The sequence below is a fragment of the Nyctereutes procyonoides genome, unplaced genomic scaffold (genome assembly GCF_905146905.1).
Source record: "Nyctereutes procyonoides isolate TBG_1078 unplaced genomic scaffold, NYPRO_anot_genome, whole genome shotgun sequence".
Taxonomy (NCBI): domain Eukaryota; kingdom Metazoa; phylum Chordata; class Mammalia; order Carnivora; family Canidae; genus Nyctereutes; species Nyctereutes procyonoides.
The window spans coordinates 28,507,201-28,521,177 of record NW_026575020.1 but is presented as its reverse complement, the minus strand read 5'-3'; the positions used below and the strand labels follow the sequence as shown (position 1 = coordinate 28,521,177).

The 13,977-nt window shown below is 39.8% G+C and overlaps 1 protein-coding gene across 1 annotated transcript in view; it reads left to right on the top strand.

The window, feature by feature from the left end:
- Positions 1-7,232: 7,232 nt before the first annotated feature.
- Positions 7,233-13,977, top strand: part of METTL16 (methyltransferase 16, N6-methyladenosine) — a 68,902-nt gene continuing 62,157 nt past the window's right edge. The window contains exon 1 of the mRNA XM_055325059.1: positions 7,233-7,372. The gene's annotated coding sequence lies outside the window, so the exon portion shown is untranslated. The remainder of the gene's footprint in view (positions 7,373-13,977) is intronic.

Sequence of the window (13,977 nt, the reverse complement as noted above, 5' to 3'; positions counted from 1 at the left end):
TTTTATATATTAACAATGAACAAAAGAAAATTAAGAAAACAATTGCATTTACAATAGCAACAAAAAGAATAAAATACTTAATAATAAATGCAACCAAGTAGCTGCATTCTTAGGTGGCTCCAACAGTGATTTATTTTCTTACAATTCTGGAGGCTAAAAGTCCAAGACCAAGGTGCTGGGAGATTTTGTTTTCTCTGGGGCCTCTCTTCTTGGCTCACAGATGGCTGCCTTTTTGCTGTGTCCTCATATGGTTCTTCTGTCTGCATTGTCTGTGACCTAATCTCTTCTCCTTATAAGGACACCAGTCATATTGGACTAGAATTCACACTAACAGCTTGACTTTGCATGGGCCTTTTAGAATTCATTCAGTTTGATATACAGTGAACTCTTTCAATTTGAAGACTTACATCATTCTCAGCTTTAGGAAATTTTCTTCCATTATTCTATTTTTTCTTCCATTATTCTTTTATTTTCTGTGTTCTTACCTTCTGGAACTCCTACTGAACAGAGTCGGAGCTTCTCTAAGTCTCTTTTATCTCATATTATCCAACATTGCTTCCCCTCCAAGCTGTTGTTTCTTACATGAGTTTCAAGCTGTGGAGTTTTTTTTAAAGATTTTATTTTATTTATCTGAGAGAGAGAGAGAGAGAGAGAGAGAGAGAGAGAATGAGTGGGGAGGGGCACAGGGAGAGGGAGAAGCAGGCTCCCACTGAGCAGGGAGCCCGATATGGGCCTCTGTCCCAGGACTCTGGGATCATGACCTGAGGTAAAGCAAATGCTTAACTGACTGAGCCACCCAGGCGCCCCAAAGCTGTGTTTTGTTTTTTTTTTTTTTTGACAAGGCTGATTTTGTCTCCTTTTAATTTTTATTATTTTAGATCTACTTTTAAGTTTTACAAATATATCTTATTATTGTAAAATACTTAAGTGAGGCAGAAAAAAAATTAAAACTCTCATGCCCCACCTGTAATATTTTCGTTTAATTTCTGCAAGTTAACTACTACTATGAGTTTAGTTTTTCCTTTTAGATCTTCTCCTATGGTTACTTTCATATTTTCATACTGAAATATGTTTTGTTTTTGCTTTCTATAAATGGTATCAGAATAAACTTACTGTTTCACAATTTCCTTTGTCCTTATTTTATGTGTTGGAGATTTTTCATGTCAGTGGATATCGATTTATTTATTTATAACAGTTACACAGCATTCCATAATAATGTAACCAATGAACATCCCTACTTCAACCTCACTGTAAATATGTATTTCTTTGGGACATAACTTTAAAAAATGGAATTGCGGGTTAGAAGAATATATACACATTTATTTACTTTTTCAGTATACTCTTAGTACAAAATTCAAAAGGTACAAAATCAATCCTATTGAAAAGCAAGTCTCCTCCTATTCCTGTCTCCCAGTCATTAGTTCTTTACTCCAGAAAAAATTACTGGCATGTTTCTTCCTTTCACAGATATTCTTGGATTGGACATTTTGGATTTTAATATGTACATTGCCTGGGACACCTGGGTGGCTCAGCAGTTGGGCACTTGCCTTAGGCTCAGCTTGTGATCCTGGGATCTGGGATTGAATCCCACATCAGGCTCCCTGACAGGGAGCCTGCTTCTCCCTCTGCCTATGTCTCTGGCTCTCTCTCTCAGTCTGTGTCTCTCATGAATAAATAAGTAAATCCTTTAAAAAATAATATGTACATTGCCAAATGAACTTTGAAAAGGCAATTTATACCAGCTATGATAAACTGCAATTCATCATATGTTCTTTGCTCTTCCTTCTATCCAGAGGTGAATTCTATTTCCCACCCCTTACATTTAGGTTGGCCTAGGCCTTAAGAGTTATTGTTGCTTACTTTCTTACTCTCTTGGAATGTTGCTGCCATCTGTCTATACTACTGGAGGGTGAGAAACTGTGAAGATGAGGCAACACTCCCAGCTTGAGTTTCCTAGACCAGGTTTTGTCAGACTTTATGTAAAGGGCTGCATGGTAAATATTTTCAGCTTTATGAACCATGTGGCCTCTCTTGCAAGTACTCAATTCTGCTGCTGTATTGTGAAAATAGCCATAAATAATATGTAAATAAATAGGTGTGGCCAGATTGGCCCAGGGGCAGTAGTTTGCTGACCCTGACCCTAGACCAACCAGCTTGCCAGCCACCAGGCATGTGAATAAGGTCATTCTAGACCATCCAAGCCCCAGCTTAACCCCTGGCAAACTGCAGAGATCAGTGGACCAGAATAACTACCCAGCTGATATACATAACTGTGAATAATAATTAATGATGCTATTTTAAGCCACTAAGTTTTAGGATGGCTTGTTACACAGCAAAAGCTAACTAACACACTAACCTTTGCCATAATTGAAAATTATCAATATATTTAATTTTTATTAATGATGTATTAAAAATGGTATAGTTATTCAACTATGCCTTTCTATGATTACTTGTGCATTTAGCATTTATTCATATATATTCATTGGTTTACTATATATACTCTTTTGTGAATTTCTTTTTCATATCATTCATTTTAACATTGGGTTAATATCTTGGATATTAACTTTTTGTTATATGTATTGTAAATATTTTCTCCTTGTTTGTTGTCAATTATTTGTGATATCTTTTATCACACTGAATTTTAAAATTTTTATATAATCAAATCTAGTGATCATTTCCTTTATGGTTTTTGAGTTTTGTGTCTTTAGGAGACAATCTCCATTTTTTTTATTAAAAAAATCTTCTACATTCTTCTAACACTTTTATAGTTGATTTTGTTTTTATAATTGTTTTGTTTATTATCCATATGGGTTTTATTTAATGTGTGGCATAATTTTTTTCCAACTGGAAAAATTAGCTATTCTTGCACATTTTGTTTTCCAGATATATTTCAAAATCATCTGCAGTTCCCTATAAAAATCTCTTGGCATTTCAGTTGCTCTTCTTATTTGTGTCCTGTTTTTTTCCAGAGTATCCTCAAATTTTCTGGTTTGTCAATGGCACTATTTTGGGGTTTTCAGTCCTATTTGGAATTTATTGTTTTTTAAATTAATATATTCTGTTTTATGGGACTTGGAACAGGAAGGAGAGTAGTCAGATGTACATTGAGATCCAATTCTTCCACCAGCTATGAGTTTTTGAAATTTACTTTTCAAGTCTTGAAAGAATTCAGCATTATTATTATTAAAGATTTTATTTTTTTATTTGAGATAGAAAGCACGAACAGAGAGAGCACAAGCAGGGGGAGGCAGAAGGGCAGACGGAGAGGGAGAAGCAGACACCCTGCTGAGCAGGGAGCCTGATGTGGGACTTGATCCCAGGGCTCTGGCATCATGACCTGGGCCAAAGGCAGATGCTTAACCAACTAAGCCACCCAGGCACCCCTATTATTATTTTTTAAAGATTTATTTATTTAAAGAGAGAGAGAGTACACATGGTGAGGAGGGACAGAGAAAGGAGAGAGAAACTTTAGGAGACTTCCATGCTGAGCACTAAGCACAGAGCCTGATGTGGGTCTCAATCTCAGAACTGTAAGACTTAATTAAGGTTGCCATTAGATCTTTGATATATTAACTTGGTCCCTAAGAAGGAGTTCCTTACATTTACATTAGGAGATTATGGCCTTCTGGGATAGAAGTAATTGATAACCATGGCTCTCTAAAACATGAAGTTAGAGAGACCTGTGGACATTGTCTGGTTGGTGCTGGCCAAAGGAAAGTGGCAGGGTAGTAGCAAGTTCTTTGAAACAATTAACTTCAGTAAAGTGAGAGTTCAGGATGATGCCCTCAGGGGTTCATTTCAGCCCAGGAGATGCAACTACGCAACATTTCAGAATCAGCAGCATTATCAATGTGCAGAATCCGTTTCCTACATCAAAAAGGGAGCAAAAAGCAAGGGATGTAGTAGGCTAATTGAACTCCTATACTGTCTTTGATGGGCTACTGAAGTTGGACAGACTTCTCTTATAAGATTAAATTCTTGGGGATTTGAGGGTAAGCCCTCAGAGGCAGATGTTGAATGTTATTAATCTATTTTGTGGAGTCTCTAGACAATATTCATTTACTGTAACACAAATTTTAAAAAATGAGATGCATTTATAATTGTACCATAATTTTAGGAGCAGGCAAATCTATGTCCACCTATAGGGAAATTAGTTTTAAAAATTCCCTATAATGGAATGCTATGCACTTATCACAGAGGATGATACAGAAATATATCAATTGATGTAGGACAACCTCCAAGATTTCTTTTTTTTTTAAGATTTTATTTATTTATTCATGAGAGACAGAGAGTGAGAGAGAGGCAGAGACACAGGCAGAGGGAGAAGCAGGCTCCATGCAGGGAGCCCAATGTGGGACTCGATCCCGGGACTCCAGGATCACACCCTGAGCCAAAGGCAGACACTCAACCGCTGAGCCACCCAGGCGTCCCAACCTCCAAGATTTCCGAGAAAAAAACCATATAATGCTATTTCTATAAAAAAAAAACGTTTATGGGTGCCTGAGTGGCTCAGTTGGTTAAGCATCCACCTTCGGCTCAGGTTGTGATCCTGGGATCCTGGGATCAAAACCCATGTGGGACTCTCTGCTCAGTGGGGAGTCTGCTTCTCCCTCTCCCTTTGCCTGCTACTCCCCCTGCTTGTGCTCTGTCAAATTAGTAAAATCTTTTTTTTTTTTTAAGATTTTATTTATTCATAGAGACAGAGGGAGAGAGGGGCAGAGACACAGGCAGAGGGAGAAGCAGGCTCCATACAAGAAGCCTGACGTGGGAATCGATCCGGGTCTCCAGGATCACACCCGGCTGCAGGCGGCGCTAAACTGCTGCGCCACCAGGGCTGCCCAAATTAGTAAAATCTTAAAAAAAAAAAAAAAAAAAAAAAAAGTTTGGTTATATATCCTTACACACACACATTGTTTTTTTTCATATAGAGCTCTGGAAGTAAGGTTATCAAATTTTGGTAATTGGCTCTAGGTAGTGAGATTGTAGACAATTTTTGCTTTCTTTCTTGTAGTTTCTTGTTTAAAATTTTTACAAATATTCTATAATGAACATGTTTTATCATTATAAAATCATTTTTAAAAATGGAAACTGACCAAAGAAATGATAAGGAATAATGATAGTAATAATAATGATAGCTTACTATGTGCCAGAAACTATGTTGTTATATATGTATCATCTGAGTTCTCACAACAACCTTTTGAGATTACTATCCTGTTTCCCAGGCTTGAATAGTTTAAGTAAATTGTCCAATATCACAGGTTTAGTATGTGTTTGGGGGCATGATTAAAGCCTAAAATTAAAAAAAAATAAAAAAATAAAGCCTAAAATTCCCTGGCTGTAGAGCTAAGATCTGTCTGGTTTGACCCATAGGGGAATTAGATCTCTGTTTAGAGCTAATAAGAGAAATTCACCAGCATCTAAAATATAATCTACTTACAACCTTATAGTCATACCTCCAATGTCATTTTCTCTTTTATCTTTCTGGCAAGCACTAAATACTGTAAAAATAAACAGTACCAAAGTCACTACCAATTAAAGACAAAAAACTTTCTGTTCATTGGTAGATCCAGTGAACCATGGCTTGCAGTATTGTGGTGTGTCCTGGCATAGATCCCTCCTCTTGAATCTGGGCTGACCCTTTGGCTTCCTTTAACAAATAGAATTAAGTGAATAATGAAAGGACCAGTTCTGGACCTAAGCCTTAAGAAGGCCTAGTAGCTTACATTTTGCCCTTTTGGGAGCCATGAGTGAACATATAAGAAGTCTGGCTTCTCTGCTGGAGAAATGATATGGAAAGGTTACACAGGGAGCTGGAGAGAGAATTTGAGATTACAGGGAGAGGAGGGGTCCAGCCACTCCAGCTGAACCAGCCACCAGCTGATGCTACCAACAGCAAGAACAGAACAAGAATGGTTAGGCTAATTCCTTTTTTTTTTTAAATTTTATTTATTTATGATAGTCACACACACACACACACACACAGAGAGAGAGAGAGAGAGAGAGAGAGAGAGAGAGAGAGAGAGGCAGAGACACAGGCAGAGGGAGAAGCAGGCTCCATGCACCGGGAGCCCGACGTGGGATTCGATCCCGGGTCTCCAGGATCGCGCCCTGGGCCAAAGGCAGGCGCTAAACCGCTGCGCCACTCAAGGATCCCGGTTAGGCTAATTCCAAACCAAATTGCAGAACAGTGAGCAAATAAAACAGCTGTTGTTTTAAGCTTACATTTTAGGGTGGTTTATTACACAATAGATAATGAGAACACCTCTTCGCCTTTCCTTGGGTGACTACTGGTACACTTTGTTCTGCATACAGCTTAAGTCCCCATTTATTACCCTCTATTTCTCAGTTTTATAGCAATATTTTGCCAGAAGCTTTTACATTACTAGGACCCAGGCAAGCTTTAATGGAAAGAATTACTAGGTGAGGGTCCAGAGGCTGACTTTATTCCTAGTCTTAGCCGTATGCCTTTTCAAAGTGATCTACCTTTCAGTATCAATTGTGAAATGAGACTAACGCCCACTCCATTTACCAGAGAGTAAAAATTAGTATAACTTATTTGAAAAGAAAACCAAAACGCATTTAACAGATCTTCCAGCTCAAGAGACTGGTGAGGAAACACAAAGAACAAGATCCTGGGTGTAAGATTTTTTTTCTTTTTTCTTTTTTTTTAAGATTTTATTTATTTATTCATGAGAAGCAGAAAGAAGCAGGCCCCATGCAGGGAGCACAACGTGGGACTCAATCCTAGGTCGCCAGGATCACACCCTGAGCCAAAGGCGGCGCTAAACCGCTGAGCCACCCGGGCCGCCCTCAATCCTTCCCTCTGTAAATGAGACTACTCCTTCTTACATCACAGGTTTATTTGCGATGATTAAAAGAGACAATACAAGAAAAAAGGGACCTGTTGCACAATAAGGGGCTAACTGCCCGCCATCAATTCCTAAAGCTCCCCGCCTCCGCCTTCCACCATCCTCATATTCCCGCCGAACCCCAGAGTGTGATTTAGTAAGTCTGAAGTGGGGCCCAGAAAGCTACATTTTCATTTTTAAAACTCTTACATTAAAAAACAAGTCCCCAGATTATAACGCACGAGCTCTCACGTTCGGATTTGGCTTGTTACCACGCCCCTTCCTTGTGTCAGGAGCTAACTCGCTAACTCCGGGTTTCGCGATGGTTTTTCTTTCTTCAGACTCTGCTACAGGTCGCGCGAGAGTGGTTCGTCCAATCACGAGCCTGGGTGGTTGCCCAACATGGCGGCGCGCTAGGAGCGTAACATCTGCGTTTCTAGGCCCTTCGTTCTGCTGGTGGTTTAACACTGGAACTATAGGGGCCTACTCCAGACCAGCACCTGGAAGAAACTTTGACTTTAGATGTGAGTCATTTAATATCTCTCGGGCGGGTTGAGAGGTCATTTAACCGATGTATGGGCCACGTTCCTTATTCTCGAGTTCTGGGCTGGTGAGGTGCTGACTTGAGGCCTAGGGAAACAGACCACATGGGTGAGTGAATGAGTTAGATGAGTGGGTCTGTGTGTGTGCGCGCACGCAGTGGAGAAGGGTAATGGTGGTGCGGTGGATGGGAGGAGATGGCACCTAGAATGGAGACTAGGGTTGAAGTAGGAAAGACCCCAGGGGCTGAGGAGTTTTAGAGATACGAAACTGAGGCAGAAGACTGAGTGGGTAAGATGAGCGTGTGGGAGGAAGTGGAGAAATGGCAGTGGTGGAACCAGAGGAAAAACGTCGGCCTTGTGAAGGAATGCGAGGAGAGAAAACGGAGATTGGGGTTGAACTGGGAGAGATCTATGCAAAAGAAATAAGTTAGAAGCGGAAATTAGAATTCGAAGCGGAATTTAGACTCTTGTGTTAAGATAAGTGGTAGTTGATAAGGGTCAGAAGAAAACAAGGAAACAACAGCATGGGGATGGCAAAGATCGAAGAAAGTCGAAGTCAAGAGTGTACTGCTTTTGCTTTCTGGTCTGACTCGGGGAACCCAGAAGAAAAAGCTCCAGCCCTAACTAGGGCTGATCCTTTTTGAGTGTCAAGCTGAGGACAAATTACAAAGAATGATGTGCTGCGTTTCAGTGGCTTGGGATGGTGAAGAGTTTCATCATGTTTTCAGTCAAGTACTTAACAAATACTTACTCTCCCAGGCCCTAATTTAGGCGCTGGGATATCGCAGTGAACAAGATAGATAAAATATTTTCCCTCATGAAGCTTACTGGCAGGGCAGATTTTTAAAAGTAAGTAAATGCTGTATATGGAATGTTAGATGAGTAAGTTCTGTGTAGAGGACATAAACTCTTAAGGGAGAGGAGTGTGTTCACTTTTAATTGTTCACTCACTGCATTAAGAAAAGGAATTAGCCATGCCTGGTAGCGCATGCTGCTCTTGATCTTGAGGTCATGAGTTCAAGCCCCCCATTGGGCATAGAGCTTACTTTAAAAAAAACTTTTTTTAAAGGCAGTGAGAAGGTGAGGTTTTATCAAAGGTCTGAACAAGTTGAGGGTACTTTGTATGTATCTATATGAGGGAAAAACAGTCCATACAAAGTATAAAATTCTCGAGGCAAGAGTGTGCCAGATTTGATTTAAAAAAAGGGGGGGGGGAACCAATGTGGCTAGATAAGAATGAGCCAGGAAGAGAAAAGTAGATTAGGCCAGAGAGATGGAGTGAATGTTAATGCCAGGTAAGAGTTGACACTCGGTTAAATTCTAAGGAATAGGATAGATTTAGCTAAGATCCCATTGCGTGCATTCAGAGGTTGGTTAGCAAAAAAGTGTCTTTACTGACTGTCTTTATCTGTTCTGACCAGAAAGGTTGATTAATGTAGGATATAAATTGAATCTGCCATATCTATAATTTGTTCCACATATGTTCAAAGTATTGTGTGTGTACACTGATGTCATCTATGCAGTCTTTAGAATCTTAATGTGCTGCAGAGCCCCTAACATACCAAGTGTCTGTAGAAATTACTGTTAGAATACTTTATTTTGTTATTGTTTTCCAGAATCACAAGAAAAGAAAACATTTTCCTTTTCAACTTCTGTCTCTTTTTAAAAGATTTTTAAAAGTAATCTCTACACCCAATGTGGGACTTGAACTTACAACCCCAGGATCAAGAGTTGCATGCTCCACTGACTGGGCCAGCCAGGCACCCCTTTTTCAAATTTTTCATGGGGGCTGATTCTTGTTCTTTTATGCTGCCCTCTTTGTTGGTTGTCTGTAAGGATATGTTAATGTTAGGAAATTACAACTTGTATATAGTGAGTTTCTGTGAAATGTTAGGGGCAAAAGGTGGTAGATTAGTATGCTGAAAAACTTCCAGGTGACTATTAATTCCCCTAAATTCTGAATTATTCATTCACTCAACAAATATTTATTGTATGCCAGTTGCTAGAGTATACAGTGAAGAATAAGATGGATATGGTTGCTGCCTGGGAGGTGGGGTGGTGGACAGGACAGACTAATGTAAACAAAAGAGCTTGGAGGGAAAGCATAGAATCCTTTGAAAGCACACAGAGTGGGCATCTGATTGGATATGTGATGTCAGAGAAAGCCTACCTGAGAAAGTGATGCTTAGAGTGTGATTTGAAGGACTAACGGGCCTTCACAAGGAGAATGGATGATGGGAGGGTGAAGGGAACCTTTTAGGCAATAAGAGTAACAGATGGTGGGACAGAGTATTATGCAGCAGAGAAAATGAAAACAAAAGTATGTCTGGAGCATAGTGGCAACAAATGAGGTTGGAGGGATATGCAAGGCCTAGATTACGTATGCCTTGTTGATAATTTTGGACTTTATCAGCCTAATAGTTTTAGGAAGCCACTGAAGGAATTTATCAAGGACCTCAGTTTTTGCATGGGGGGAGAGAGGGAATGCTTGTCTGTTAGGTGAAAAGTGGATGGCAGAGGCAAGAGTGGTTATAGAGAGATCAGTTACAGGCTATTATGGTAATCCAAGAGAAATAATGATCTGGGGTAGAGTTGTGGAGTTGTGACAGAAATGGGTAGGGTCAAGAAATAATCAGAAGGTAGAGAATATTCAGGACATGGTGTGTTTGGAATGGAGAAGATGGGGTGGAGAAGGTGCTAATGATTTCTGGCCTGAGCACCACAAGAAAGGTATGGTGTTATTTGGTGAAATAGGGATGATAAAAAAAGGACCAGTTTGGAGTGGGTAGAGATGACTTAGTTTTGGACATTGTGCATGAAGTAGTTTTGAGCCATTCAAGTGGCAAGTTTAGTAGACAGTTGGATATATGATTTGGAAAGGTCCAGGATGAAGACAATTCTTTTTTGAAAATGGTTGTTAAATTTTCAATGTAGAAGATGATAATTTGCAAGTGACATATCCAGTAAGGGGTCAGTATCCAAAATATATAAAGAATTTAAATACTCAGCACCAAAACCCCCAAACAATCCAATTAGAAAATGGGTAGAGGACCTGAGAAAACATACAGATGGCCAACAAACACATGAAAAGGTGCTCAACATCACTGACCATCAGAGAAATTAAAATGAAAGCCACAAGGAGATAACAAGTGTGTTGGCAGGGATGTGGAAGAAAAGAAATGCTCCTGCACTGTTGGGAATGTATTTTGGTGCAGCCACTGTGGAAAACACTACAGAGCTTCCTCAAAAAATTTAAAATAGAATTACCATTTTGGGTGCCTGGGTAGCTTAGTTGGTCAAGTCCCCAATTCTTGATCTCAGCTCGGGTCTTGATCTTAGGGTTGTGAGTTCAAGCCCCACACTGAAAAAAGAATTACCATCTGCTACAGTAATTCCATCACTAGGTATTTACCTAAAGAAAATGAAAACACTAATTCAAAAAGATATATGCATTCCTATGTTTAAGGCAGCATTGTATACAATAGCTAAGATAAGGAAGCCACCCAAATGTCTATCAGTAGAAGAATTGATGAACAAGATATAGAGAAAGACAAATACTGTATGATTTCACTCATGGATTTTTTTTTTTTTTTTTAAGATTTATTTATTTATGAGAGAGAGAGAGGCAGAGACACAGGAGGAGGGAGCAGGCTCCAAGCCGGGAGCCCGATGCGGGACTTGATCCTGGGACCCCAGGATTGTGCCCTGGGCCAAAGGCAGGCGCTAAACCGCCGAGCCACCCAGGGATCCCTCACTCATGGAATTTAAGAAACAAGACAGATAAAGATAGGAGAAGGAAAGGAAAAATAAAATAAGATAAAAACAGAGAGGTAGGCAAGTAAGAGACTCAAGTATAGGGAACAAACAAGGTTGCTAATGGGGAAATGGGTTGGGGGGATGGGGTAATTGGGTCATAGGCATTAAAGAGGGCACTGGATATAATGAGCACTGGGTGTTATATGCAACTGATGAATCACTAAATTCTACCCCTGAAACTAATAGTACATTGTATGTTAACTATTGAATTTTTTATAAATATCTTTTTTTAAAGATTTTATTTATTCATGAGAGACATGGAGAGAGAGAGAGAGAGGCAGAGACACAGATAGAGGGAGAAGCAGGCTCCATGTAGGGACCCCGATGTGGGATTCGATCCTGGGACTCCAGGATCACGCCCTGGACCAAAGGCAGGCACCAAACCGCTGAGCCACCCAGGGATCCCCTATATTGAATATTTTTAAAAAGGGATGTGTGTGTGTGTGTGTGTGTGTGTGTGTGTGTGTGTGTAATGGAATATTACTCAGCTATCAAAAAGTATGAAATCTTGCCATTTGCAACAACATAGTGGACCTAGAGGGTATAATGCAAAGTGAAATAAGTAAGCAAAGAAAGACGTATACCATATGATTTTACTCATGTGGAATTTAAAAAACAAAACAAACAGAAAGGGAGACAAGCAAAAAAGAAAAAAAACCCAGACTCTTAAATGTGGACAACAAACTGGTGGTTGCCAGAGGGGCAGTGTGTGGGTGGGGATGGGTGAAATAAAGGGGATTAAGAATACACTTACCTTGATGAGCACTGAGGAATATATAGAATTGTTGAACTGTTATATCATACACCTGAAATTAATATAACACTATATTAATTATACTTGAATTAAAAAATTTAAAACCTTTTTCTTTTTTTTCAAAGATTTATTTATTTATTTATTCAGAGAGAGAGAGAGAGAGAGGCAGAGACACAGGCAGAGGGAGAAGCAGGCTCCATGCAGGAAGCCCGACCTGGGACTCGATCCCGGGTCTCCAGGATCACACCCTGGGTTGCAGGCGGCGCTAAACCGCTGCGCCACTGGGGCTGTCCAAAACCTTTTTCATTGTAGAAAGCTGTCAGAAAAACTTTCTGACATAGAGTGTTAGCAGATCTATTACTATGTCAATAAAGCCTACAAAGGAAGGGTGCTCATTGCTAGGAGACTTTATAATAGGGGATGTGACTTAATTAAGGGGATTAGGGAAGGAAAAACTTTCCTAAAGAAGAGATGCTTGAACTGTAAGGATGAGTAGGAATTCATGAGAGGAAGAGGAGGAAAGAAATCACAGACAAAGGGAATAAACTAAAGACTGGTTTGTCAGTGTGGAGAGACAGAAGAGCAACAGGAGGTGTGACTCAAAGTGATGGTGAAAAAATAAGTAAGGACACGTCATGGCTGGGCCTTTGTATGATCAAGTGATAATTTTTTTTTTAAGATTTTTTTATTTATTTATTCATGAGAGACAGAGAGAGAAGCAGAAACATAGAGGGAGAAGCAGGCCCCTTGCAGGAAGCTTGATGGGAGACTCGATCCCGGATCCCAGGATCATGCCCTGAGCCAAAGGCATATGCTTACCCACGAGCCACCCAGGCGTCCCTGATTTTTGTTTTTAATTTTAACTATAGTTTTGAGCAAGTGGGCATAGACATAATGAGATTTGTATTTAGGAGATAATCATTGCAAGGTGGGAAAAGGAAATTGAGAGAGTAAGAGTGAATTCAGGGTGACCAATAAAAAGGCTGTTGTAGCAATCTAGGCTATTCTAGCAATCCAGATATTGGTGGAGATAGGGAAAAATAAGTGGATTTGAGAGGTATTTAGCAGGGAAAATCCACATGATTGTTGATTTGTTGGGATATGAAAGGTATAGAACTATCAGGTGATGCCTAGGATTCTGGCTTACATAACACTGTTTAGATGAATGTGCCTTATTAAAAAAAAAACAGCAGAAAATAGAGAATGATACAAGAAAGAAAACACAAACCACCACTCAGCGACATGCATTAAGATGTTTTTTTAAATTACCAACTGCATAACTTACTAAACTACTACAATCAATGGCTTTTTTTCCAGTTTTAGGTCTTGCCATAAACGCGTTTACTTTTTTTTCCTTTTTGTAATCTGGAAGAAGACCAGATTGTTTTCTTTTTTTTTTTTTTAAATTTTTTTTTTTTTTAATTTTTATTTATGATAGTTACACACAGAGAGAAAGAGAGAGAGAGGCAGAGACACAGGCAGAGGGAGAAGCAGGCTCCATGCACCGGGAGCCCGATGTGGGATTCGATCCTGGGTCTCCAGGATCGCGCCCTGGGCCAAAGGCAGGCGCCAAACCGCTGCGCCACCCAGGGATCCCGACCAGATTGTTTTCATTTGGTTTTAGCTACCTAGGGATGACAAGACTGAAATTCATAAAATAAAAGATATAGATAGATAGATAGATAGATAGATAGATAGATAGATAGATAGATTTTGTTTATTTATTCATGAGAGAGACAGAGAGAGAGGCAGAGACACAGGCAGAGGGAGAAGCAGGCTCCATGCAGGAAGCGTGATGTGGGACTCGATCCTGGGACCCTGGGATCACACCCTGGGCTGAAGGCAGGCGCTCAACCACTGAGTCACCCAGACATCCCTAGAAGGTATATTTTGAAACATTAGTGACTTTATGGTGTGCTACCAAATACTCAGTCTGTATAAGACCCCTGTAAAAACTAACCTCTGTTATTCTTGGCTGTAGATTTTACTGCCTTTTGACCCTTTGATGCTTTCAAAA